General features: G+C 43.5%; 1 protein-coding gene and 1 non-coding gene across 4 annotated transcripts in view; both read left to right on the top strand.

Moving 5' to 3' along the window:
• MPP7 (MAGUK p55 scaffold protein 7) overlaps window positions 1-25,867 on the top strand; it is a 682,552-nt gene that overhangs the window by 373,659 nt on the left and 283,026 nt on the right. The window lies entirely within an intron of this gene.
• LOC143999647 (5S ribosomal RNA) lies at window positions 23,083-23,201 on the top strand. Its single transcript, XR_013278109.1, has one exon. It is a non-coding gene; the product is annotated as a 5S ribosomal RNA (ribosomal RNA).

Genomic DNA, 25,867 nt, shown 5'->3' with positions numbered 1-25,867 from the left:
GTTTTTGAGCCCCGAATATGGCAAAGTGGAGTCAGAAAAAGCTCCTCAATGTGCAGAGAAGTGCATTCCAAATAACTGTGATATCTATTTCTCACGTAATAGTATAAAATACCTTCAGTGAATTTCATGGCACTGCACTGGCCACTTCCTCTGGATGGTGCATAAACCACTTTGAACAACTGCCATCTGTCTCTCCTGCTGTTAGTCTGTAAGCTCTGTGAGGAATATCAAAGTTATGAAGAATCCACTTCAGTTCACATTTAGGCTCATCCGCTGACTCTACTTTGCCCTTTTTGGGGCTCAAAGACCTCTTAATTTGATCTACTTGAGAAAACCTTCTATTCAGGAGTCGATCCTGGATCGTAAAGTATTTCAGTCACTTGATGAGCAGATCATTCCCTTCAAAAGCCAACTATTCCTCAAGGAGTATATTCAACAAACAAATCCCTGGGGTGTGAAAGTAAGGGTGATGGCAGTGGCCTCTGGATACATGTACAGATTTGAATTACATCAGGGTTCATCTGGGAGTGATCAGGTCAGTGGAATTGGGGCTGACTGCAGATGTAGTCATGCGCCTCTATGATGACATACAGCAAAAGATCACAAGGTGTTTTTTGATCATTTCTTTTGCACCATTCCACTAATCTTTGGCCAGTCTAAGGGCAATGGCAACTACAAAGATTTAGTTCATAGGGCAGTCAATATGAATGGCAGGCTGGCCAGTCTATTGGCTGTTTGATGTATAAGTTCAGATGCCAAATTGTTTACCTGTAGTGGACCTTTAGAGCCGGTTCACACAGTAGCGACTTGGGATCCGACTTGAAGTCACCCCAAGTCACGCAACATGTCAAATTCCATGTTAGTCAATGAGACCCATCTTAACCACTTAAACCCCGGACCAATATGCAGCTAAAGGACCAGGCCCCTTTCTGTGATTCGGCACTGCGTCGCTTTAACTGACAATTGTGCGGTCATGCGATGTGGCTCCCAAACAAAATTGGTGTCATTTTTTTCCCACAAATAGAGCTTTCTTTTGGTGGTAGTTGATCACCTCTGCGGTTTTTATGTTTTGCGCTGTAAACAAAAATAGGGTGACAATTTTGGAAAAAACGCATTATTTTTGACTTTTTGCTATAATAAATATCCCCAAAAATATATAAAAAAACGTTTTTTTCCTCAGTTTAGGCCGATATGTATTCATTTACATATTTTTGGTAAAAAAAAAATCGCAATAAGAGTTTGATTGGTTTGCGCAAAAGTTATAGCATCTACAATATAGGGGATAGTTTTATGCCATTTTTATTAATAATTTTTTTTTTTTTTTACTAGTAATGGCAGAGATCAGCAATTTTTATTGTGACATGCGACATTATGGCAGACATGTCGGACAATGTTGACACATTTTTGGGACCATTGGCATTAATCAGCAGCGATCAGTGCGATTAAAAATGCACTGATTACTGTAAAAATGTCACTGGCAGTGAAGAGGTTAACCACTAGGGGACAGTGTAGGGGTTAAGTGTGTGTGTGTTTTTTTTTACTGTAGGGGGGCGTGGCTTGGCATGTGACGTCACTGATTGGCTTTCCCTATGACAGGGAACAGACAGTCAGTGCAGGCTCACTAGGAAGCACGAGGAGAGGTTTTTTTTTGTTTTGTTTTTTAAATGTTTATTTGGTTTTACACAGAAAACGTTACAAAACATAACTGTACAGTAAATAAGCATACAGATACAAATACCTGTGTAATGAATACGAAACAGTAGACGGCATATAAGCCATAGGTTTTGGGATGAATGGACCCGAGTGGGTCCCAGTAGCCTATACAATCCGAGTATACCAGATAAATGGTGAAAGTCAGTAGCCCTAGGGTAAATAACCTGAGAGTGGGGAAAGGACAGGGTAACTTAAAGTCCTGATGAGAAATGCACAGCTTAGGGGCCGGAATGTCAAGGTGGCCTAAAGGCCGCAGGATCTCCACAGGAGGAGAGGTTTGTTTACACTTACCTCTCCCCGTTCTTCAGCTCTGTGACCCGATTGCGGGACACCGGCGGCGATCAGGTCCGCGGGTCCCGCGGCCAGGGTCACGGAGCTCAGGACCGGGTCACGAGTGCACAGCTGGCAGCGCGTGGATGACCCACAGCTGGGCACTTAAAGGGCAACATACCTGTACGTGCTTGTGCCCAACCGTGCCATTCTGCCAACGTATACCGGCGTGAGACGGTCCTTAAGTGATTAATGCACACTACTGAAGTCGCTCCGACTTCAGAAAAGGTTCCTGTGCTACTTCAATCCGACTTCTAGGAAACTTGTAAACATTGATTTCAATGGAAGTCGCCTCCAAAGTTGGATCGTGTCTTAACTGAAGCAACAGTACAGGAAGAGAAAATTGTTTTCTCGGGCAAACCCTTCCCTCCCACAGAGCTCATTGTTGTTTGATTGGCCACTGGAAAGTCGCCTGTCCTGGAGGCGTCTTGAAGTCACCTTGTAAGTCGCCCCAAGTCACGCTGTGGTGCGCGCTCAGGTCGTGTCCAGGTTGCCTCAGAAAATCACAGCCAGAGTCGCGTTGCCCCTGTGTGAACCGGCTCTTAAAGGATGACTCCACTTTTGTGGGAAAAAAATGGCAGTTCAAAAATATATAACATATACAATTGCTACATAAGTCATATTGTAATTGAATGTTATTAAAAATTATTTTTCCTTTTTCAGTCCGCATCGCTGTAATTTTCTGTAAAATTTAATGCAATATGGCAACCTGGAGGTGTTCTGTACACAGATGGTGTGCAGAACGCCCCCCAGAAATGTAATTTCCTGCTTGTGTGATTGGCTTACTGAGTTTCCCAGATATCTGAGCTGACATACCAGTCAGATTTTGGGCATTCCTTGCAACAAAATTTTTTTTGGTGAGATACTCCCAAAGGGAAATCAATGGAAACGCTGACCCTGCCACTTTCCCCTTTAGAACCCTGCAACTGCAGCAGCGGATTAATGAATATAAAATCACTCCCATATAGATTCACTTTGAACATGGACACAGACAAACCGCTATTTCTTCAGAATGACAAAACAATATGCAAGAAAGTTTGTTAAAGTACTTGCAATGTACATAGATCACCCAGAGAGAAATGTTTTTTTCTCAACAAAACTGGAGTTAGACTTTAAATATGTCCAGCTGTAAAATGTGAGCACTGACCTTATCGCTCTGGAACCAAACGCATACTGTCACGGAAAGATTTAGCCTGGATTTTTTTTTTTCCGTGTATCTTACTGTTGCTTTTGAATGAGAAGGTTAAGTGTAGTAAAACGTGTCATTTAGATTCAGGTTTTACATTCCGGTTCAGCAAAGGAATATTTTATATGCTGTTGGGAAGCAAAACAAATGTTATCATTGTTGGATCAATGATGTGACCGATGAGCCAAATGACGTATTTCACACATCCAAAGCTTCTCTACTCTGATGGAAAAAAAAAAATCAGTTCTTGGAAAATAATGTGTACGATGATTGCTTTGCCCCATTTCTCCACCAGCCAGGTATATATTTGAATTTGTGTTCTGTGTGCGGGAAATCTTCCATCATGGCATATTATTGGCTGCAAAGAAAACTGGTATGTTTATATTCTTATAGCTGTCTGTCCTTTTGCAGTGGAATAGTTCACAACTTTGTAACCTGATGTTTTATTTAAACACTGGTGTAAAATCCGAATTTTACAAGTAATCTCTGGCACCCAGTTGTCAGAGCATGTTAGTTTATTATAAAACGTAGCATTCCCTGCATGTTTGTTGATCAGCTCTGTGAGAATGACAAGGTGTTGTGTACATGGGCATTCGTTGGGATAAGAAATGTACAAGTCGATGGGATCGTAAAAGCAGCCTGAAACAGCTTTGGAGAAGGTCCGAACGCATTTTGAATCCACTTAAAAATTATTTTGCATTTGCCGACTTGACTCCTGCCCAAGTGAAGATTAACACCGACACCTTCCAGATGCCAAGCCACGTCCTTCTCATTCTACCATACAGTGCTAAAATATTATTGGCTATGAGAAACTTGCATATTTAATTTTTGGTACACAGGGGGTGTGACCTTGTTAGGAAGGGGTGGGGCTTAATCTTTACTTGGGCTAAAGTAAAATCTCCATGTACAGCCTAGCACAAGAATCCAGTTGGGCAAAACAGGGATACTTGGAGGCACCACATGGTCCCTGCACTTTTGTTACCATTTTAGACTGGGTCAGGTTTTCTTTGAACAGAGAACTTTCATTGATGGTTACTATAGACAAAAACTCTATAGCCAGATTTTTTTTTTCATTTTTTCAGGAGCAGCAAAGTCCCCGTGCTCTTCCACTCAAAAGAATCATATGACTTTTTGGCACAAAAATGCCCATACAGACATTTAATAAAAGTAGCATGTATGATGATCCAGAGACACTGCAGATCCATGTGTAAGCAGTACTCATTGGGTACCATTGACTGTATTTCTGTTGTTTTACTAATAGCACTGTGTAACTATGCAGGTAGTTCAGGCTACCCAGGGTGTTAAGTGGTTAACTGTGTCTCGGATCTCTGCCAGGCTTTCTTGGGTCCTGCCCCTTGGAGTGGATCTTTAAATGTCGGGACAGTCCAGAGCAGGGCTCTCCACATAGGATTTCATAGGAAGGACTGCTGCCCCATGTAGTCCTACTGGAATACATGGTCTCAAGTCTGGGCCACCCTGCTGGGATTCTCCCTTGAACTAGGGACCTACCATTGCTGGACCTTTGAGAAAGGTATTAACCTGGGCAGTCCCCATTAGACAGTTGGGGCTGGACTCTATTGCATGTGTGCTGTGTTGTTGAATTCTGTTACTGAATGCTCAGTAAAGTTTCACTAAGTGTCCCATGCCTGGTCTGAAGCTTGTCTAAAGGGGTGCATGGAGGTATATGGCTTATCCAAAAGAACAGGGGATGAAGAGGAGAAGCTAGAGAGCCACCGAGGAAGGATTAACTATACAGAAGAGTAGAAGGCATTGGCAGGATGGGTTGATCCATGTGCTCCAAACTACTTCCACCCTTTCTACCACCGTCATGTTTCCTAGTTTTTCCTCTCTACTCCCTTTTTTTTAATAATATTATTCCTTATGCCATGTTATTTTTTTTCTACTCCATCCCTTGCTCTCTAACCCCACCAGCTTTCTATCCCTCCTGCTATCCCAACACTTCCTGTCGCTTCCCTGATTTGGATCTCCATATCTCTCTACACAATACATGAACACCTTTTGGACCCATAACAATTGCGGAGGAATGAAGAGAGGAGATGAATGGAGAATAAATCCTTTATAGTCTACTTATCTACATGTATCTGCTGTTTTTCATTTCTTTGTTGGAAATTGTTGTGCCACGCAACTAATGCAGTGTACATTGTAATGTGTATTGTATTGAACAATGTGGAACATGGAAACACTGGAAAATTTTAATATAGATTGGGACAAAAATTATAAATAAAAGTCCCTGCGCCAGCAGAAATGCAAATGTGGAAGAATTCTAAAATATAAAGAGCTATGACCTCCCTCTCCTCCTACAAAGTAGCTGTTCATAATGCAGACACATTATAATCCAGTGATCTTAACACGGGATAAGCAGTATATTTTAGGTGTTTAGTCAGCTTGCCCATTGCCAGCTCTTGCAGTTTTGGCGCTGGAACCGATTTTTTTTTAATATTTTATGATCTTAACAGCCCTGCCCTTTTAAAAAAAAAAAAAACACTGGAAAAATGAGCCCCATTCACACGGCTGGATCCAGTTTTGTCATGTCAGCTAAGGATCTGTCAGCTGATCAAAAGCGACCCCCCCCCCCCCCCCCCCCCCCCCGGTGAGCTGAGCGGAGTTGCCAGAGGACAGGTCGTGTAGAGTGGACACAGCCCACTCTGCTCTCTGGGCAGTTGGATGTAAACAGACCGGCTGCCCATTTACACCTGGCTGCTCTTCGATTTGGCCAGATGGAGGGAAGCGAATCTCCTTTCTGTTTGTTTTTGCCGGATCAGATCAGAGGTAGCAGGTGTCCGTTTACGTGCGACTGCCCGTAGAGGAGAATGAAAGGTCCAATCAGGCGGCCCGTCTGAAAGGGGTCTCATTGTTTTATGCTGAAGTTCTTTCAGACTGAGTTGCTATAGTGGGGAGCCATATCTTCAACACACCACCACCTTCCCTCCAGTAATCTTATAGGGACCAACTACTGGCTGCCATTTCTTGCTAACACAAATTGTAGCTGAAAATGAGGAAGAGACTGCACATATCACAATTTGCGTACACGTCTTCAGGCCACTTGTATGTACACATCTGAAATTGTTGATCTCTTGCACATGGTTGCAAGAAGCCCATACAGTATGCATTTGGGCATATTTCTGCACCCAGGAGTGATGGGAGGATCTACAGCTGTGGTTCCATAAATATATACAGTGCCTTGCAAAAGTATTTATACCCCTTGAAATTTGACCCAAAGTTTTGAAACAAGCCAATTTAATAACCACAGCCTACCTCAACGGACATGTCTTTTTTTTTTTCAACCTGTGTAATTTTCAACTTTTAGATGTCTTGTTGTGTTTCTTACATGGCTCTTGCAACTGGTTAGGATAACCGAAACAAGCCAAAACCTTCTGTTGTTGGATTTTTTTGTTGTATCCCTATTGAGTCCAGTATATATATGTTGATTAACAAATATTTTAAGCCCTGATGAAGCCCATGGAACCCCTCAAATGTGTTGTCTTGTCTTTTTCTCAACTATATACAGTGCCTTGAAAAAGTATTCATACCTCTTGAAATTTTCAACAGTTTGCCATGTTAAAACCAAAAACGTAAATGTATTTTATTGAGATTTATGTGATAGACTAACACAAAGTGGCACATAATTGTGAAGTGGAAGGAAAATGATAAATGTTTTTCAATATTTTTTACAAATAAATATGTGAAAAGTGTGGCATGTATTTGTATTCAGCCCCCTTTACTTTAACGGAACCAATTGCCTTCAGAAGCCACCTAATTGTTAAATAGAGGCCACCTGTGTGTAATTTAATCTCAGTATAAATACAGCTGTTCTGTGAAGCCCTCAGAAGTTTGTTCGAGAACCTTAGTGAACAAACAGAGTCATGAAGGCCAAATAACACACCAGACAGGTCAGGGATGAAGTTTTGGAGAAGTTGAAAGCATGCTTAGGTTATAAAACAATATCAAAAGCTTTGAACATCTCACGGAGCACTGTTCAATCCATCATCCGAAAAGGGAAAGAGTATGGCACAACTGCAAACCTACCAAGAAATGGCCGTCCAACTAAACTGACAGGCCAGGCAAGGAGAGCATTAATCAGAGAAACAGCGGTAACTGGTCCATGGTAACTCTGGATTAGCTGCAGAGATCCACAGCTTAGGTGGGAGAATCTGTCCACAGGACAACTATTAGTCGTGTACTCCACAAACTTGGCCTTTATGGAAGAGTGGCAAGAAGAAAGGCATTGTTGAAAGAAAGCCATAAGTAGTCCTGTTTTTTAAGAAGTCAGGGGACACAGCAAACCTGTTTAAGAAGGTGATCTGGTCAGATGAGACCAAAATTTAACTTTTTATCCTAAAAGTAAAATACTATATGCGTGGCGGAAAAGAAACACTGCACATCACCCTGAACAAGCCTCCCCCACCATGAAGCATGGTGTTGACAGCATCATGTTGTGTGGATGCTTTTCTTCAGCAGGGACGGGGCTTGTCAGAGTTGATGGGAAGATGGAAGGTGCCAGTACAGGGCAATCTTAGAAGAAAACCTGTTAGGATCTGCAAAAGACTTGAGATTGGGGCAGAGGTTCACCTTCCATCAGGACAATGACCCTAAACATACAGCCAGAGCTACAATGGAATGGTTTAGCTCAAAGCATATTCATGTGTTAGAATGGCCCAGTCAAAGTCCAGACCTAAATCCAATTGAGAATCTGTGGGAAGACTTTAAAATTGCGGTTCACAGATGTTCTCCATCCAATTGGACAGTGCTTGAGCTATTTTGCAAAGAAGAATGGGAAAAAATGTCACTCTCTAGATGTAGAGCTGGTAGAGACATCCCCAAAAAAGACATGCAGCTCTAATTGAGGCGAAAGGTGGTTCTACAAAGTATTGACTCAGTGAGGCTGAATACAATGGTGCGCAACCTTAGCACTCCAGCTGGGATGAAACTGTAGATCCTGTAATCATGCCTCGTGGGGTCCTGCTTGTGGCTGTCCAGCCTGCAGTACATCATGGGATTTGTAGTTTTACACAGCTGGATTGCCCACTCCTACTTTAAAATATGTCTAAGCTTCCCAGCAGAGACACGGGTAGATTTGTTAAAATAAAAGGGTGAAAAATCTGGTGCAGCTGTGCATAGAAACCCGCTTCCATTTATTTTTTATTTTTGTCAAAGCCTAATTTAACAAGCTGAAGTTAGAAGCTGATTGGCTACCATGCACAGCTGCACCAGATTTTGCACTCTCCAGTTTTAGGAAATCAACCCCACAGACCGATTCTAACCTTTTCCTACTTTTCAAAAGGAAAAAAACTTTCAGAATATCCCTTTCATGCTGTCTTTTTTCGTTTTATAGTTGGTGATCCTTTAAAGGAAATCTGCAGTCAGTGAAAGTTTCAAACATGTCGATACATTTCAGCTACTCCAGTAAACCAAAACCCATCTGTGACTATTAGAAGATCTTTATTAAATATACCTGCAGGGAGACCTAGAAATGGATGAGAATACGGAAACGCTTCAACGCTTTTAATCCCACGTTCCTGCGGCCCGTTCCTTCCTAAAGTAAATGATGCAATGTAATCCAGTATCCAGAGGCAGCCCTGCTCTGTTACATAGAGTGTAACAAGTACACCTGGTCGTACTGCTGCCTAGATTGACATAGCAGACACCCCTTGATTGCGTTATTTTATCCTCTATGTTTGGAAATGTTATTTGCCTGGTTTACAGTAACTGGAAATGGAGACCAAGTGCTTTATTCATTGTTTTCCCTTATGACAGGTCTAATTTCAGATTTATATTAAAAGCAAATATATCTTAGTCCACTGAAAAGAAATATCTAGGAAATCTGAGTCCACAGCATAAGACTGATATGTAAAATAATAGAAATAAATGGTCACAACATTTGTACGAAATGATAAATTATAATAAAGTCTTATAGTGTCAAAACAATAGGTTCTTTCCAAGAAGTCTGGGGTTTCTAAAAAAAAAAAAAAAAAAAAAAGACGTTCCACTCACTTCTATGCAGCTTCCCTTGTCAGCTCTAAGACCAAGAACTCACATGACCACTGATTGTTCAGTTCTTGGTCTACTCTGACCTAGAAATGGTGACTGACAACAGCCGATTTCCATTCTGCCCCTCCCGCACTCACTGTAGCGATGGGCCCCGAGAGGGGATAGGCGGGCACAGCCGTTTTTGTCTCAGCCATGTGCTGAGAGCAGGACTTGGCTGTCAACAAGGCACCTGGGGTGATCCCAGCAATATTGTTAGGATCCTTCCACAGCCTGGAGCTACACTGTGACATCAGCTAATAGCAGGCTTTAGGTTCAAGACTGGCAGGAACCAGAAGACCAAATGAGTGTCACAACGTGCAATGTGAGAATAATAATATAATACATTTATTAGAGAATAGAAAAATACAAAAACCCTCCACGATGAAAGATAAAAGTATTGACACATGCAACTAAATAGCATCCAGTGATTCTTGTGTCATGCAATCTCCGAATGTGGCAACATGAAGAAAAAAATTGAAAAATTGAAAATTTTTATTGTGTAGCAGTGTAGCAGTATGATGCTCTTCTGTAATGCCATCAACAAATATCACAGGAAACTGCAAACTAGTACCACTAACCACAATAGAGGAAGTAAGGAGAAATCTCCCCAATCCATATTGGGGAAATATCTCTTTGCTTCTTCTGCTGTGGTTAGTGGTACCAGTTTGCAGTTTCCTGTGATATTTGCTGATGGAATTACAGAAAAGCATCATACTGCTAAACATTTTAGGGAGTTTGGAGTACAAGGAGCGCCACATTGAATGCATAGAGTCCAAAAAGCATTTTATTTTATTTACAGTGCCTTGAAAAAGTATTTACATCCTTTGAAATGTTTCCACAAATGTATTTTATTGGCATTTTATGTGATGGACCAACACAAAGTAGCACATAATTGTAAAGTGGAAGGAAAATTATAAATGGTATTAAATTTTTATTTTTAGTAGTATTCAGCCCCCCTGAGTCAATACATTGTAGAACCACCTTTCACTGCAATTACAACTGCAAGTCTTTTTGGGTATGTCAAGTCTTGCCACAGATTGTCAATTGGATTTAGGTCTGGACTTTGGACCATTCTAACACATGAATATGCTTTTACCTAAACCATTCCATTGTAGCTCTGGCTGTATGTTTAGGCTTTTTGTCCTGCTGGAAGCTGAGCCTCCGCCCCAGTCACAAGTCTTTTGCAGACTCAAACTGGTTTTCTTCTACGATTGCCCTGTATTTGACTCCTTCCATCTTCCCATCAACTCTCACCAGCTTCCCTGTCCCTGCTGAAGAAAAGCATCCCCACAACATGATGCTGCCACCACCATGTTTCATGGTGGGGATGGTATCTTTAGAGTGATATGCAGTGTTAGTTGCTTTAGTGTTGCTTTAGCAGTGTCATTGGGGTCATTTTCCTGCTGGAAGGTGAACTTCCGTCTTAACCTCAAATTGCACACATGGTAGTGGTAAGGAGTGGTAGAGGTTTTGCTCAAGAATATCCCTGTATTTAGCACCATACATCTTTCCCTCAACTCTGACCAGTTTCCAGTTCCAACTGCTGAAAAACACCCCCACAGCATGATGCTGCCACCACCATGTTTCACTGTGGGGATGGTGTTCTTTGGGTGATGTGATCAATTTTCTCCCACCTGAGCTGTGGATTTCTGCAGCTCTTCCAGAGTTACCGTAGGCCTTTTGCCTGCTTCTCTGCTTAATGCTCTCTATACCCGTTCTATCAGTTTAGGTGAACGGCCATGTCTTGATAGGTTTGAAGTTGTGCTATACTCGTTTGATTTTTGGAAGATGGATTGAACACTGCTCCGTGAGATGTTCAAAGCTTGGGATATTTTTTTTATAACCTAACCCTGCTTTAACCACTTGCTTACTGGGCACTTAAACACCCTTCCTGCCCAGACCAATTTTCAGCTTTCGGTGCTCTCACACTTTGAATGACAATTACTCAGTCATGCAACACTGTACCCAAATGATTTTTTTCCCCACAAATAGAGCTTTCTTTTGGTGGTATTTGATCACCTCTGGGGTTTTTATTTTTTGCGCTATAAATGAAAAAAGACCGAAAAATGTGAAAAAAAAACGCATTTTTCTTTGTTTCTGTGACAGAATTATGCAAATTTATTAATTTTTCTTCATAAATTTTGGCCACAATTTATACTGCTACATATCTTTGGTAAAAATAACCCAAATTAGTGGATATTATTTGGTCTTTGTGAAAGTTAGAGAGTCTACAAGCTGTGGTGCGAATCGCACAAAATTGATCACATCTGATGTACTGGTGGACTATCTCGCTTCTTGTGACCCGAACAAGCCAGGAAAGTACAATTACCCCCCAAATGACCCCTTTTTGGAAAGAGACATGGTGAGCTTTTTGATGTTGTCATTTTTTTCCCACAATTCTTTGCAAAATTAATATTTTTCATTTTTTTTTTCTCCACAAAATTGTCATTGTAATAGGTTATTTCTCTCACATGGCATGTGTATACCACAAATGACACCCCCCAAAAAATTCTGCTACTCCTCCTGAGTATTACAATACCACATGTGTGGGACTTTTTCACAGCCTGGCCACATAGAGAGGCCCAACATGCAGGGAGTGCCATCATGTGTTCTAGGAGCATAAATAACACATCTAACTTGTTGACTATTTATTACACTTTTGAAGCACCAGGACAATGACACATGACACTGATGACAGATGGCACTGATACGTGGCAATGATGACACTTATACGTGGCACTGATGACATGTGGCACTGATGACAGATGGCACTAATATGTGGCACTGATGACACGTGGCACTTATACGTGGCACTAATACGTGGCACTGAAGACACGTGGCACTAATACGTGGCACTGATGACAGATGGCACTAATACGTGGCACCGATGACAGACGGCACTAATACATTGCACCGATGACACTGATGACAGATGGCACTGATAAGTGGCATTGATGACACGTGACACTGACAACAGATGGCACGTGACACTGACAGGTGGCACTGATGACAAATGGCACTGATACGTGGCACTGATGACAGATGGCACTAATACGTGGCACTGATGATAGATGGCACTATGTGGCACTGATGACACGTGGCACTGATGACAGATGGCACTTATACGTGGCACTGATGACGGCACTGGGGACAAATGGCACTGACAACAGGTGGCACTGGGGGCAGGTGGCAGGTAGCACTGGGGGCAGGTAGCACTGGGGGCAGGTAGCACTGGGGCGGATGGCACTGGGGGTGGATGGCACTGCTGGGGGAGGATGGCACTGCTGGGGGAGGATGGCACACTTTTTTTTCCTTTTTTTTTTTTTCCTCAAATGAAAGCAGAACGGCTGCCGCTGCAGCCGTTCATCTCTCCCCTCTCACACTCTGTCTGTGTGAGGAGGGAGAGCGGCGCTGAGAGATGATCTCATATGTTTACATATGAGATCATCTACCATTGGACACGCCGATCGCGCTGTAAACGGCCGCTGTGATTGGCCGTTTACAGCGATCTGTGTTTGCCTGTCCCCGGGGGACACGGCGAACACAGAACTTCCGTGATGCGCGCCCACGGCAGCGCGCATTGCGGAAGTAAACATTAGGATGTCCAGGGACGGCAAACCGGACGAAAGCGCCTGCTCTACGGCCGTCATTCGGCTATAGGGCGGGCGCGAGGTGGTTAAACTTCTCCACTTTGTTCCTGAGCTGTCTAATGTGTTCCTTGGCCTTCAAAGAACAGCTGTATTTATACTGAGATTAAATTACACACAGGCGGACTCTATTTACTAATTAGGCGACTTCTGAAGACAATTGGTTTCACTAGACTTTAGTTGGGGATATCTGGGTAAAGGGGGCTGAATACTTTTCAGATATTTATTTGTAAAAAATGTTTAAAAAAAAAACATTTATCATTTTCCTTCCACTTCACAATTATGTGTCACTTTGTGTTTGTCTATCACATAAAATCCCAATAAAATACATTTACTTTTTTGGTTGTAACATGACCAAATGTTGAGCATTTCAAGGGGTAGGAATACTTTTTCAAGGCACTGTATATAATTGACAAAAAGACAAGCCAACACATTTGAGGGGTTCCATGGGCTTCATCAGGGCTTAAAATATTTGTTAATCAACATATATACTGGACTTAATAGGGATACAAAAAAATCCAATAACAGAAGGTTTTGGCTTGTTTTAGTTGTCCTAACCAGTTGCAAGAGCCATGTAAGAAACACAACAAGACATCTAAAAGTTGGAAATTACATAGGTTGAAAAAAAAAAAAGACACATGTCCGTTGAGGTAGCCTGTGGCTATTAAATTGGCTTCTTTCAAAACTTTGGGCCAGATTTATACTACTCCGCTACATTTGGATTATTTAAACATTTTTGTGGGTAATGCAGTCTGTACATTTAAAATTAGCTGCCCAGGGAACACAAGTCATAATGCACCTATTTTGTGGTGCTCTACCTAGGTGTGTTGGGGTGTAACTTTACCAAATAATGGCTTCCAAACAAGGGAAACCCATAAGGTACTTATTGGGGTTTATTTTATTACTGTTAAATTTCTAGAGAAAACTGATTTGCACACAAAAGGACCATTGATTTGACTTGTGCATCGCCAAAAAAGTGCAAATACAATACAAGTAATAACCAGAGTTCTATCGGGAACTAAGATGGTGCGATCCAGAAAATCATGGCGAGGAACGAGTCAAAAGTCAGTGACATTTATCTCTAGGCTTCCATTATCCAATAACTATCAGAGCCAAAGTTAGGCCTGACAACTGGAGTGGTATTTGGTTAAACCAGAAAGGAGTAAGGAAAAACAAAAATGGGAGTAGAGGGAAGTAAGTCGGGAGGGAATAGAGAAGGAGAAAAGGGCGAGGTCTTGGATTGTTAGATTGTTAAAAGATGATGGTCAAAACATGAAGGATGTGCGTATGCTATCCAAGGCTGCCAAACGCAAAGGAATTTATCATGAGAGTCTGACAAAATAGAAGTCAATTTCCTCTTTATGATATAATTCATATGATGATTCACTGCTTCAAACTGAGAACAGGAGATTTCCAGGCCCTAGCTATGAGGAGTTTGGTTGCTGTAAAAAGGTGCATTGCTAGCTTGTTCCAACTGAAATAATGTCTATAGGTTTAAAAAGAAGGGCCTCACAGGGTTTCTTTTGATATTGGAGTGTATATAGAGTGTGTAAACCCAGATCTATAGTCTGGTCACTTTTTACGGCAAGACAACTAGATGTGTGCTATCGTCCCTGGCTGAAGGCTCCCTGGAAAACAGATCGAGGGGTAACGAGGAACAAAGTGGGCCAGATTGACTGTATATAGCCAATATCTCTATCTCAACACGTTTTGCAGATACTCTTTTTCTAATAGAAAACAATATACTCTGAGTATGGCATCCCTAGATAAACAAGAGGCAACCAAAGGTATATGGGTATGGGCTAAACGGTACACGTGAGATCACTAACATTCAGTATGATGGATTTAGGAAAGAGTATGTATAAATTCCCTGAAATCCCTAAGTACCTTTTGGGTTCTCATGTTTGGAGGCCATTACTTGCTTATAAATTTTTTTGGAATGTGGTGCTAGACAACTCCTTACACATTCCTTGGATTGTCATTGGTGTGATTTTACCACTCATTACCACAATGCACTTGCCTGCATATGGCCTTCATGTTTGACTACAGTGTACCTTTAAATTGCTGGCCTACCAAGTTGTCATCTAATAACCTTGACCTCAGTGGTGCCATTAAGCAGCCTGTAGACTGTATCTCACTGGCACTTCAGTCATTGAATTTTTTTCTTTCTTAGTTGCTACATTGCCTTTTTCTTAACGCTTTTGTCTTCCAACTTTCTGCTTTCTTTCTTCTTTGGAAAGTATACAATGCCAAAAACTAAAACTGAGAAGAAAAAGTATTCATGTGCTGTCTAGAAGCAATAAGGAGTGGGATTAATACCCAATTATTTCACATTGTGTGGAGCTGATAGCAAGGAAATCTCAGGCTGCTGGCTGTGGTGTTGTTAAAGGTTTTCCTGGCAGGCTCTGGTAATGTAATCACAGTAACACAATGCTGTCATCTTCATCCTGTATTTCTTGTAATACATTCCCCTCTGCCAGACAATAATGAGATTGTATGTGGGCCACCAGCATTCTTTAAGAAATCAGAATAGAGTTCTCAGGAACCAAAATACACATTTAACTGTTTCCAGTGAAAGTCTGAGCAACTATTGGTTTTGATTATTCTTAGCTGCTCATAGAAGTGCTGGTGGGTGGGGCCAGAAAAAAAATGCATAATACCAGCCTAAAGCAATTCTCTCAATCAGCATTAAAGTGTCATTTAACCCACATCATAAAAGACTAACAATAAATGGTGCATTACATGCTGTTCATAATCAGTCACTGAAATTTGGTTTCTGTACTGAGAATTTTGCACAGCAGTGTTGGCAGCTCTGCACATGCTCAGTTTTCAGTGTATTTTCTACCCTGATCATTTCCTCGCTATCACATCTGAGCAGCCTATGTGACTGTAGAGTCACACATGTGGGCGTTTACACAGTGGTAAATGACAGCCCACTCCCTCCCTCCTCCTTCATGCCCACTAACCAGCTAAACACAATGGGGGGGGGGGGGGGTATTGTATCTTGATTGATGGAGGCTTCACCTCCCTCTTATTCTAAGACACAGGCTGGAGGGGTGTGACACAGCTTGTGACTGGCATAAATCCACCCACACCATGTTATTGCCAAAAAATATTAAAGATTTAATTTCAAATATACATTTTTAAAGACAATGTAAATGTTTATTGATATTAATTATTAATTATTTTTACTCTTTATTCCAATGTCTGTGTTTTTTTTTTTTTAAACATGTAACCAGTAGCAGAGGACTAGAAGCTCCTCCTGTCACTGTTTCTCTACAGACAGGCTGGGAAAGAGCTGGGTCATGTGACAGCTGTATATTAATTAGACATGTGCATTTGTTTTTGTCTGAATTTCATGTATTTTTGTTATTGTTTTGATAAACGATAACGAAAGCACAGAATCCGAAAAACGAAAGATCCGACATAAATAAATGCTTTATTTTCACTTTCGTTTTGACAACAGTTCGATACAGATAGGAGATTCGACGTGACTCTGACAATAACAATCTGTCTATTGAACTTGTATCATAACAGTCCATTCACACAGGGGCAACACGAATTCCAGCGCGACTTTGGGTGGCAACTTGGACACGACTTGAGTGTGAATCACAGCGCGACTTACAACACGACTTTAATTAAAAAAAATTTAAAAAACGGCATGGGTTCCCCTTCAAGAGCATACCAGGCCCTTCAGGTCTGGTATGGATATTAAGGGGAACCCCGCGCAAAATAAATGACGTGGGGGTCCCCCTCAACATCCATACCAGGCCCTTCAGGTCTGGCATGGATTTTAAGGGGAACCCTGCGAAAAAAAATGGCGTGGGCGCCCCCCTCAAAATCCATACCAGGCCCTTCAGGTCTGTCATGGATTTTAAGGGGAACCCCGCAGCAAAAAAAATGGTGTGGGGGTCCCCCTCAAAATCCATACCAGACCCTTATTCGAGCACGCAACCTGGCAGGCCGCAGGAAAAGAGGGGGGGCGAGAGAGCGCCCCCCCTCCTGAACCATACCAGGCCACATGCCCTCAATATTGGGAGTATGCATTGGGGCCCCCCCAAAGCACCTTGTCCCCATGTTGATGAGGACAAGGGCCTCATCCCCACAACCCTGGCCGGTGGTTGTGGCGGTCTGCGGTGGGCGACTTATCAGAATCTGGAAGCCCCCTTTAACAAGGGGACCCCCAGATCCCGGCCTCCCCCCTGTGTGAAATGGTAAGGGGGTACAAAAGTACCCCTACCATGTCACCAAAAAAGTGACAAAAGTGTTAAAAATTACAGGAGATAGTCTTTGACAATTCCTTTATTAAAGTCATCTTTCATCTTCTTTCTTCTGGTCTTCTTTCTTCTTCCTTTCTTCATCCTTTGGTTTCTTCCTCCATCTTCTTCCTCCTCCGATCCGCTTCTTCTTGCTCCGGTGTTCTCGTCCGGCATCTTCCTCCACGGCGTCTCTTCTTTGTTCTCGGCCCGCTCCGCGCAATGGGAGGCTCTCGCTTTTTTTTTGGTGCGGGGTTCCCCTTAAAATCCATGCCAGACCTGAAGGGCCTGCTATGTATTTTGAGGGGGACCCCCCACGCCATTTTTTTTGGCACGGGGTTCCCCTTAATATTCATACCAGACCCAAAGGGCCTGGTATGGAATTTTGGGGGACCCCCACACGTTTTTTTTTTCTTACATTTTTTTTTTCTTAATGCTAACATGACCTGTATGCAGTGCAAATAGCCTTAAAAAAACCCATAGAAGACGTACAACATTAGAATCCTACTATAGCTTGTAGTAGAAATATTCGACCGGGAATGTATGATTGCAGCATCATACACTGAGTTTCGCTGCTCCGTCGAATCTTCTTTAACCATTTGACAGATACCATAAGCCTTCAATGACAGATTCGACCTTAAAAAATTGCATTTGTCCGGAAATCCAAATGAATTAACGAAAAACTAAGTAAATAAAAACGAATTTCGGGAGTAACTAAATAAATTTATTTTTTGGACGAAAACGAAATTACGAAACAAAATATTTAAGTCTGCAGATGTCTAATATTAATTAGGAAAAAGAGTATTTAGATGTTTTCGTTTATTATTAAAATAATTACAGTCCTGCATCCCACTGCTCTCCCCTCTTCCCCTCCCCCACCCCCTTCCGCTGTATAAATGTTTTTATAAACCGATGTCTGTAAATACCTAATCTCTGATCTTTTATGGCCAATCATATGACCTCTGGCCGCTCTCCTCCTCTGATCTAAGAGCTGCAGCGGAAGGGGCTGAGATCCCTCAGCCGGGGAGATTACGTGACTGATGTGCTGGCCGCATAGCCCCTCCCACTCTAACCCTTAGATGGGGGAGGAGAGCTGCCGGAGGTCACAAGACCAGCCTTAAAGATCAGAAATTAGGTATTTACTGGCATCGCTCTATAAAAACATTTACACAGCTTAGGATAGATTGATAGAAGAGGGCCTGGCGGTAATCTCTCTTACTGCCAGCTACTAATCGTGGCGGGGGGGGGGAGAGTGGAGACGGCTCACATACACAGGAGCTAACGAGCAAGGAGCGAGGCGGAGAGAGAGAGGAGAGCAGCAGGATGACAGAATCACGTAAACTAACCACAGTAATCATGGATCAGCAAATGATTACTAAGGGGGACACAGGAACAGGCAGGATCAACCAGGTTTTTTACAGCTTAGAGAGGAACAGATTAGACAGTACAAGCAATGTGCTGCTTAATCTGCTATAAGGTAACGGGATCTCCTTTTCTTTTTTTTTTTCTTTTTTTTTTCTTTTTTTTTAGTACAGCTACTTAAAGGTTTGACATGTTTGGCATCTGTTTAACCTCATCTTTTAAATTTTATCAAACAATTGGATAGTTTATCACGTTTGTGTGCATTAAAATTAACTTCAGTATATTTTTTACAGAATTCTTGTGTTTCCTAGATGTTTGTGTTAATCTTGTGTAAGATAACAAATTGGAACTACCGCGATTTTATTCTCTAGGATGTCTCCTTTCAGAAAATATATAGGGTTTTTGTGATTTTCTGCAAAAATTATTTTTTTAATGTGTGGAAAAAAAATGCAAAAACAACTCTGGCAGCAAAAGGGTTAAAGTAGATGTCATTCCTAAGGGCCACTCTGCTGCACCCAATACACGTTACACATGTGTTGTAAAACACTGTAATGCAAAAATGCAATAGGTCTTATCTTTGTTTTGTGGTGCTGTGTTAGGCAGCCCATTAAAAAAAGGGGGGACTGCTTTAACAAAATACACAAAATAAGACATGTATGTTAAACGCACCACAGCAGACAGCCCTGATGTGAATAAGCCCTACGTGATTGCCCTTTAGTTTGCTAAAGCACTGTGAAACACACATTATTGCCTTTTTAATTAAAATATTTTCCTTTATCTTTTTCATCCTTTGATACATCTAATTGCTGTGGATATCACGCAGCCTCTTTGCAGCTGCCACCTGCGCCTGTACCTTGATCTATGTCTGCATGGCATTTCTCAGGGCAGGTTTTCAGTTGGGATGAGCTTGATGTTCGGGTCGAACATCGGGTGTTCGACCGTTCGCCAAAGAGCAAACATTATGGGAATTTATATATATATATATATATATATATATATATATATATATACACACACACAGTCTCATGTGTATGTATATACTGTATGTGTGTGTGTGTGTGTGTGTGTGTATGTGTATATATATATATATATACTCTGCATCCAGTGTAGCCTATAGCTACAGTGCATTCTGTGGTGTACTGTTTCTAATATCCTTCAGGTGGTGTATTAATATGTATATATTACAGTATCTCACAAAAGTGAGTACCCCTCACATTTTTCTAAATATTTTATTATATCTTTTAATGTGACAACACTGAAGATATGACACTTTGCTACAATGTAAATTGGGGGTGTATTGTAGTGAGTGTACAGCTTGTATAACTGTGTAAATTTGCTGTCCCCTCAAGATAACTCAACACACAGCCATTAATGTCTAAACCGCTAGCAACAAAAGTGAGTACACCCCTAAGTGAAAATGTCCAAATTAGGCCCAATTACCCATTTTCCCTCCCTAGTGTCATGTGACTCGTTAGTGTTAAATTTGGTGCTATCACTCTCACTCTCATACTGGTCACTGGAAGTTCAACATGGAACCTCATGGCAAAGAACTCTAAAGATCTGAAAAAAAGAATTGATGCTCTACATAAAGATGGTTTAGGCTATAAGGAGATTGCCAAGACCCTGAAATTGAGCTGCAGCATGGTGGCCAAGACCATACAGCGGTTTAACAGGACAAGTTCCACTCAGAACAGGCCTCCCCATGGTCGACCAAAGAAGTTGAGTGCACGTGCTTAGCGTCATGAATGCTGCCAGCACTGGAGAGCTACAGTTCATTGAGGGAACCATGAATGCCAACATGTACTGTGACATACTGAAGCAGAGCATGATCTCCCCCTTTTGAGACTGGGCCGCAGGGCAGTATTCCAACATAACGACCCCAAACACACCTTCAAGAGGACCACTGCCTTGCTAAAGAAACTGAGGGTAAATGTGATGGACTGGCCAAGAATGTCTCCAAACCTAAACCCTATTGAGCATCTGTGGGACATCCTCAAACAGAAGCTGGAGGAGCGCAAGGTCTCTAACATCCACCAGCTCTGTGATGTCATGGATGAGTGGAAGAGCACTCCAGTGGCAACCTGTGAAGCTCTGGTAAATTCCATGCCCAAGTGGGTTAAAGAGGAAGTAAACCCTGATGGGTTTACTTCCTCTTTTTTTCCCTGCAAAGGTAAAGCATAATGGACTACTATGCATCGCATAGTAGCTCATTATGTGTCACTTACCTGACACAGGAGCCAGCGAAGTCGCCGCTGATCCCTGTAGTCCGCCGCGTCCATCTTGCTGGTGGCGTCTCGCAGCTCCGACCAATGACAGCGGCGCAACCGCGATGACGTCACTCCCGCGCATGCGCACGGGAGTCGCGCCTCGCAGCTCCGTTGCTGTCATACGGCGAAGCCGCGATGACGTCACTCCCGCGCATGCGCACGGGAGTCGACAAATTTGGCAAATCCATTCTTGGATTTGCCGCATTTAGTGCGCCTGCGCGCCGCTGTCTACGGCGCATGCGCCGTAGACAGCGGTGCCCATTTTTGGGCAAATATCTCCTAAACCATATAGGTTTAGGAGATATTGCTTGGACCTACAGGTAAGCCTTAATCTAGGCTTACCTATAGGTCCAAGTTGTTTGGAAGGGTTTACTTCCTCTTTAAGGCAGTGCTGGAAAATAGCGGCCACACAAAACATTGACACTTTGGGCCCAATTTGGACATTTTCACTTAGGGGTGTACTCACTTTTGTTGCCAGCGGTTTAGACATTAATGGCTGTGTGTTGAGTTATTTTGAGGGGACAGCAAATTGACACTTATACAAGCTGTACACTCACTACTTTACATTGTAGCAAAGTGCCATTTCTTCAGTGTTGTCACATGAAAAGATATAATAAAATATTTACAAAAATGTGAGGGGTGTACTCACTCTTGTAAGATACTGTATATATACTCTGCATCCAGTGTAGCCTGTATCTACAGTGCATTCTGGGGTGTACAGTTTCTACTACACTTCTGGTGGTGTACACAGTATAAAATACAGTGCAGCCATTGTACAGTTTCTAATACAGTGCAGGTGGCATACACAGTATCTAATACAGTGTGTACAGTTTCTACTACACTTCTGGTGGTGTACACAATAAAGTGCAGCTGTAGTACAGTTGCTAATACAGTCCCGGCGGTATACACAGTATCTAATAGAGTGTGTACAGTTTCTACTACACTTCTAGTGGTGTACACAGTATCTAATACAGTGTAGTGTAGTGTCGTGTGCAAAACAAAATATACACCATGTCCGGAAGGCCACCAAGGAGATGCAGACGCTCACAGGCCACTAAAAGAGGACAAGCAGCCTTTGTGTCTACAGTCAACAGTGCTGGTGGTGTACATGGTGCATCCTCTGCAGGTGTCCGTGGGGCATGCCTATCCTTTTTTCCCCAATCGTCTTTCAGGACAGCCACCTTTGAGAGACACTGGCTCCTCCCCTCTTAGGAAACACCGCCTTCATTTTCATGATTTAAGCCTCCTCCTCCCTTTGTTCCTCAGTTATGGTGTTTCCTCCGGTGGGGAGACACCGCTAAGGAACCTTAGCTGAATCAGTTGGAGAGACTGAAGCTATCCGAGCGGAGCTCTGGCCCCACTCGGCAGTCCGATCGTCTATCGGTCTACTTTTGGCAGTCCGGCCAGCTGGTAAGCTGAATTTTCGTACTGACCATACACTCTAAACTTCGCTTGGGGAAAGCAGGAAGTTTTTAGAGGCTCATCCCTTCGTTCGCCCAGGAGGGTGCTTCAACGGGATAGGCAGTCCGGTCAGCTGGGGAGCTGAATTTTTGACTGTCCATACACTCTAAACTTCGCTTGGGGAAAGCAGGAAGTCTTTAGAGGTTCATCCCTTCGTTCGCCCGCAGGAGGGTGCTTCAACGGGATAGGCAGTCCGGTCGGCTGGGGAGCTGAACTCTTGTACTGACCTTTTTTACACGCACTCTAATCTTCGCTTGGGGAAAGCAGGAAGTTTTAGGGAGGTCCATCCATTTGTTTTCGCCCAGTGGGGCGCTGCAACAGGACGTCCTAGGTCCCCCTGTGTTTGCAGTCGGCTTGGAGCTGGAGGCCGGACCAGATGACGGGCGACGTCAGTTCTGGTGGGGGCGGACGTCTTCGTTGAACCCGCGTCTTCCGGTTCCTGACGCGGACGGAAGGAGGACCAAGCGTTCGGCTGGTGCAGCCTCTCTTCTAAGTTGCACAGGTAGCTTTGGAGGCACGTTCGTACCACTCTTCCTCAACAGGAGAATGTCCGAAGCAGTGGCTTCAGGAGCTCCAGGAGTAATGGCACCAGCCACTCAAAGGTAAAAGCCCTGGCGAGGGGTTCCCTTACCTTACAACCAGTAGCTCCACTGGTGTTTTTTCCCCCTAGGTGGTCGGGGGGAAGGGCAGTGCGTCTGGGATCCAGATGGAGATTGATCCTAGGGGAGGGCACTCCCGGTGGTCCTCTTAAGTAGTGCTGGTGTTTCTTTTTTTAGGATTTTATGCTGCTCTTTTATCTCTATGTCTCAGAGGCCTACGGCCACATCACCCTGAATGCGCTCGATCTCGTCTGATCTCGGATGCTAAGCAGGGTCGGGCCTGGTTAGTACCTGGATGGGAGACCGCCTGGGAATACCAGGTGCCGTAGGGGACATGAGCAAATCTCCCCTTGGTTCTAGGAGGGAGCGTCCTTCATATAGAGCCTCTTTGGGGGAATCCCTGGTTCAGGGCACTTGGTTAAGAGTGTATTGAAGCACCGGATAGCTCAGTCAGACCTTTAACCTAAGGGTTCAGGGTTCAGGTCCCTGTTTGAGCGCCATCAGGAAACAGGCAGCAGAACACGGTGCATATCTGGCGGCTTCTGTGAAAGTTCCAGTGGCCTCAGCTCCAGAGCACTCTTTCACCAGCACAGCAGAGTGTTCCACCTAACCCGATGGATGTTCCTCCTGCAGGTTAAGGGAGAGTCTAGAGGGTTCCAGAGAGGAAGTTGAGGAAGAAGTTGACAGTGCCGTCTCAGACTCCCAGGGGAATCTGATGGTGAGGGCTTGGGTGGGGAACCCAAAAGAACCTCACGATGTAAACTTCCCCCTGGATGAAGTGGATAAGCTCTTGGGAGCTATTCATACCACTTTAGGCATACAAGAGAAAAAGAAGGCATTGTCACCCCACGATCAGATGTACTAGGGCCTGGGGGAAGCGGGTGTTCCCGGTTCATGACGTCTTGATCAATGCCATCAGAAATGGCGGGGTCCCGAAGGAAAACCTTTCTTTTCTGGTGCATTAAAACAAAGGTTTTTTCTTGGGCGGAAGAGGAAGCTCTTGTCTGGAATAGAATCTCCCAGGTTAGAGGCTACCTTTCTTCAGATGTCCAGGCATACTGACCTGTCCTCGGGGACATGGGAATACTTTCAGACCCTATGGTTTGAAATGATGGACTCACTTCTGAAGGATGCATGGGTTTTTTCTCTTAAGAAAATATCTAAGCCTGCCATAGCGGCCACAGGGGTGGCTCATAATATGAAGTGTCGGCTTAGCCAGATTAATGCATGAAGCAATGACGGCAGAGGAGACTTTCTATCCTCCTTTCCCACGCTGCTTAAGGAGTTGGCATACGCTGCTTCGATTCAATCCAGGCGAATGTATGCAAGATCTTCGGCTCTGACCAATTCAGCCTGGAGGGCCTTAAGGCTGAAGACATGGCAGGGGGTCAAGGCGTCCAATGCAAAAGCTCTGTGTAATCCTTTTTTACTGGAGACCTGCTGTTTTTGGCCAGGTCTTGAAGCAGTGCGAGATCGCACGGCTGATAAGATAAAGGCCGTTTCCCTTAAGAGGAAATATATAAAAAGGGGCCTTCCTCCCCCAGTGGGAGATGATCACCTTCAATTAGTTTGTGATGAGGATCATCAGAAGAGGTTACCGTTGGTAGTTTTCAGAACTCCCCCCTGTTTGAGACTCCTTGTCACTGAGCTGCCAAAATGTGCCCTTCTTTCCTCTTCAGGAGTTAGAGGAACAGGAAGTGGTAATACAGGTCCCAGCAGGATAGATAGGAAGGGCTCCTATTCTCACTTTTTTGTGGTTCACAAGCCTTTGGAAAAAGTTCAGGCTCATCCCGAACCTGAAGCGTCTGTGTGTCTTAGTCACCTACAGACGGCTTTCGTTGGTTTTGGTTACTGGGTGAGGGCACCTCTTCCACCAAAACTGTTTCAGGGCATGGATAGTAAGGATGCATACCTGCATATTCCCATCGCAGAGAACCACCAGCGTTTCCTTAGGCTGGCAGTGATAACTTCTGTAGGGGTGCTACACCTTCAGTTCAAAACACTTCCCTTTTGGGCTATCCCTTTCCTCCTAGTATCTTCACCAAAGTGATGGTAGAAGTTCTGGCATTCCTGCGTCTCAGGGGAGTCTCGGTGATCGTGTGTCTTGACGATCTTCTCCTGTTTGTACCTTCTCTGGCGCAGTCGATTTGGGATCCACAGGTAACAAAAGACCTGTTGGTGAGCCTGGGTTGGCCTCTGAACCTAGAGAAACCCAACTTAAATTCCTTACCAGGGGGTCACCTTCCTGGGGTAGGTGCTGGGCTCAACAGAACAAAAGGTCTTCCCTCCTTGGAGAAGATCCAGAAGATACACCTAGCACTGTTGTTTCTCCAGGGCAACCGTCAAAAAACTCAGGCAGGTTGAGTTTACTGACAGCCACGCTCCTAGCAGTTCAGTGGATGGGGTCATGTTACCGTCCTCTGCAAACTATTTATCTTGAAGGTTTGGGACCACAGTCAAGGGTCTTGGGACTTTTTGGTTTCGGTTCCAACTCAGGTAAAGAGGTCCCTTTGGGAAAGGGAGCACGTTTGTTACAAGACCTAGAATGGAGTTTGCCAGTATCCAGGGTGGTTACAACCGATACGAACGGCTTAGGTTGGGGTACACACCTAGACTCCTGTTTGGTACAGGGTACCTGGGAGAGGAAGGAATCTAAGAGATCCTCAAATTGGAGGGAGTTGAGAACAGTAGATCTGGTTCTCAGGACCTTTCAGAGAGTTCTCTGGAGACTTCATGTAAGAGTCATGGAAACAATCCCTTGGCAGTGGCTTACGTCGACAGGACAGGGACTCCTGGAGCGGATCCTTATGGGTCCTAGCGAAGGCCATCCTCAGATGGGCCGAATATTAAAATACTGTCTTTCCAGTGATCTGTTTGAAAGGAGAGCAAATTCTGATATTAGATTTCCTCAGAGCAACCAGGTTCTCAAGCAGGAGGTTTTTCGAATGGATCACCCAGAGTTGGGGGATTCCTTGGATAGACCTCTTTTTTTCTCAAG

Source organism: Lithobates pipiens, unplaced genomic scaffold, assembly GCF_037356315.1.
Source record: "Lithobates pipiens isolate NorthernLeopardFrog02 unplaced genomic scaffold, aLitPip1_a1.2 Scaffold_19, whole genome shotgun sequence".
Taxonomy (NCBI): domain Eukaryota; kingdom Metazoa; phylum Chordata; class Amphibia; order Anura; family Ranidae; genus Lithobates; species Lithobates pipiens.
This window is presented reverse-complemented; position numbering and strand designations above follow the sequence as displayed.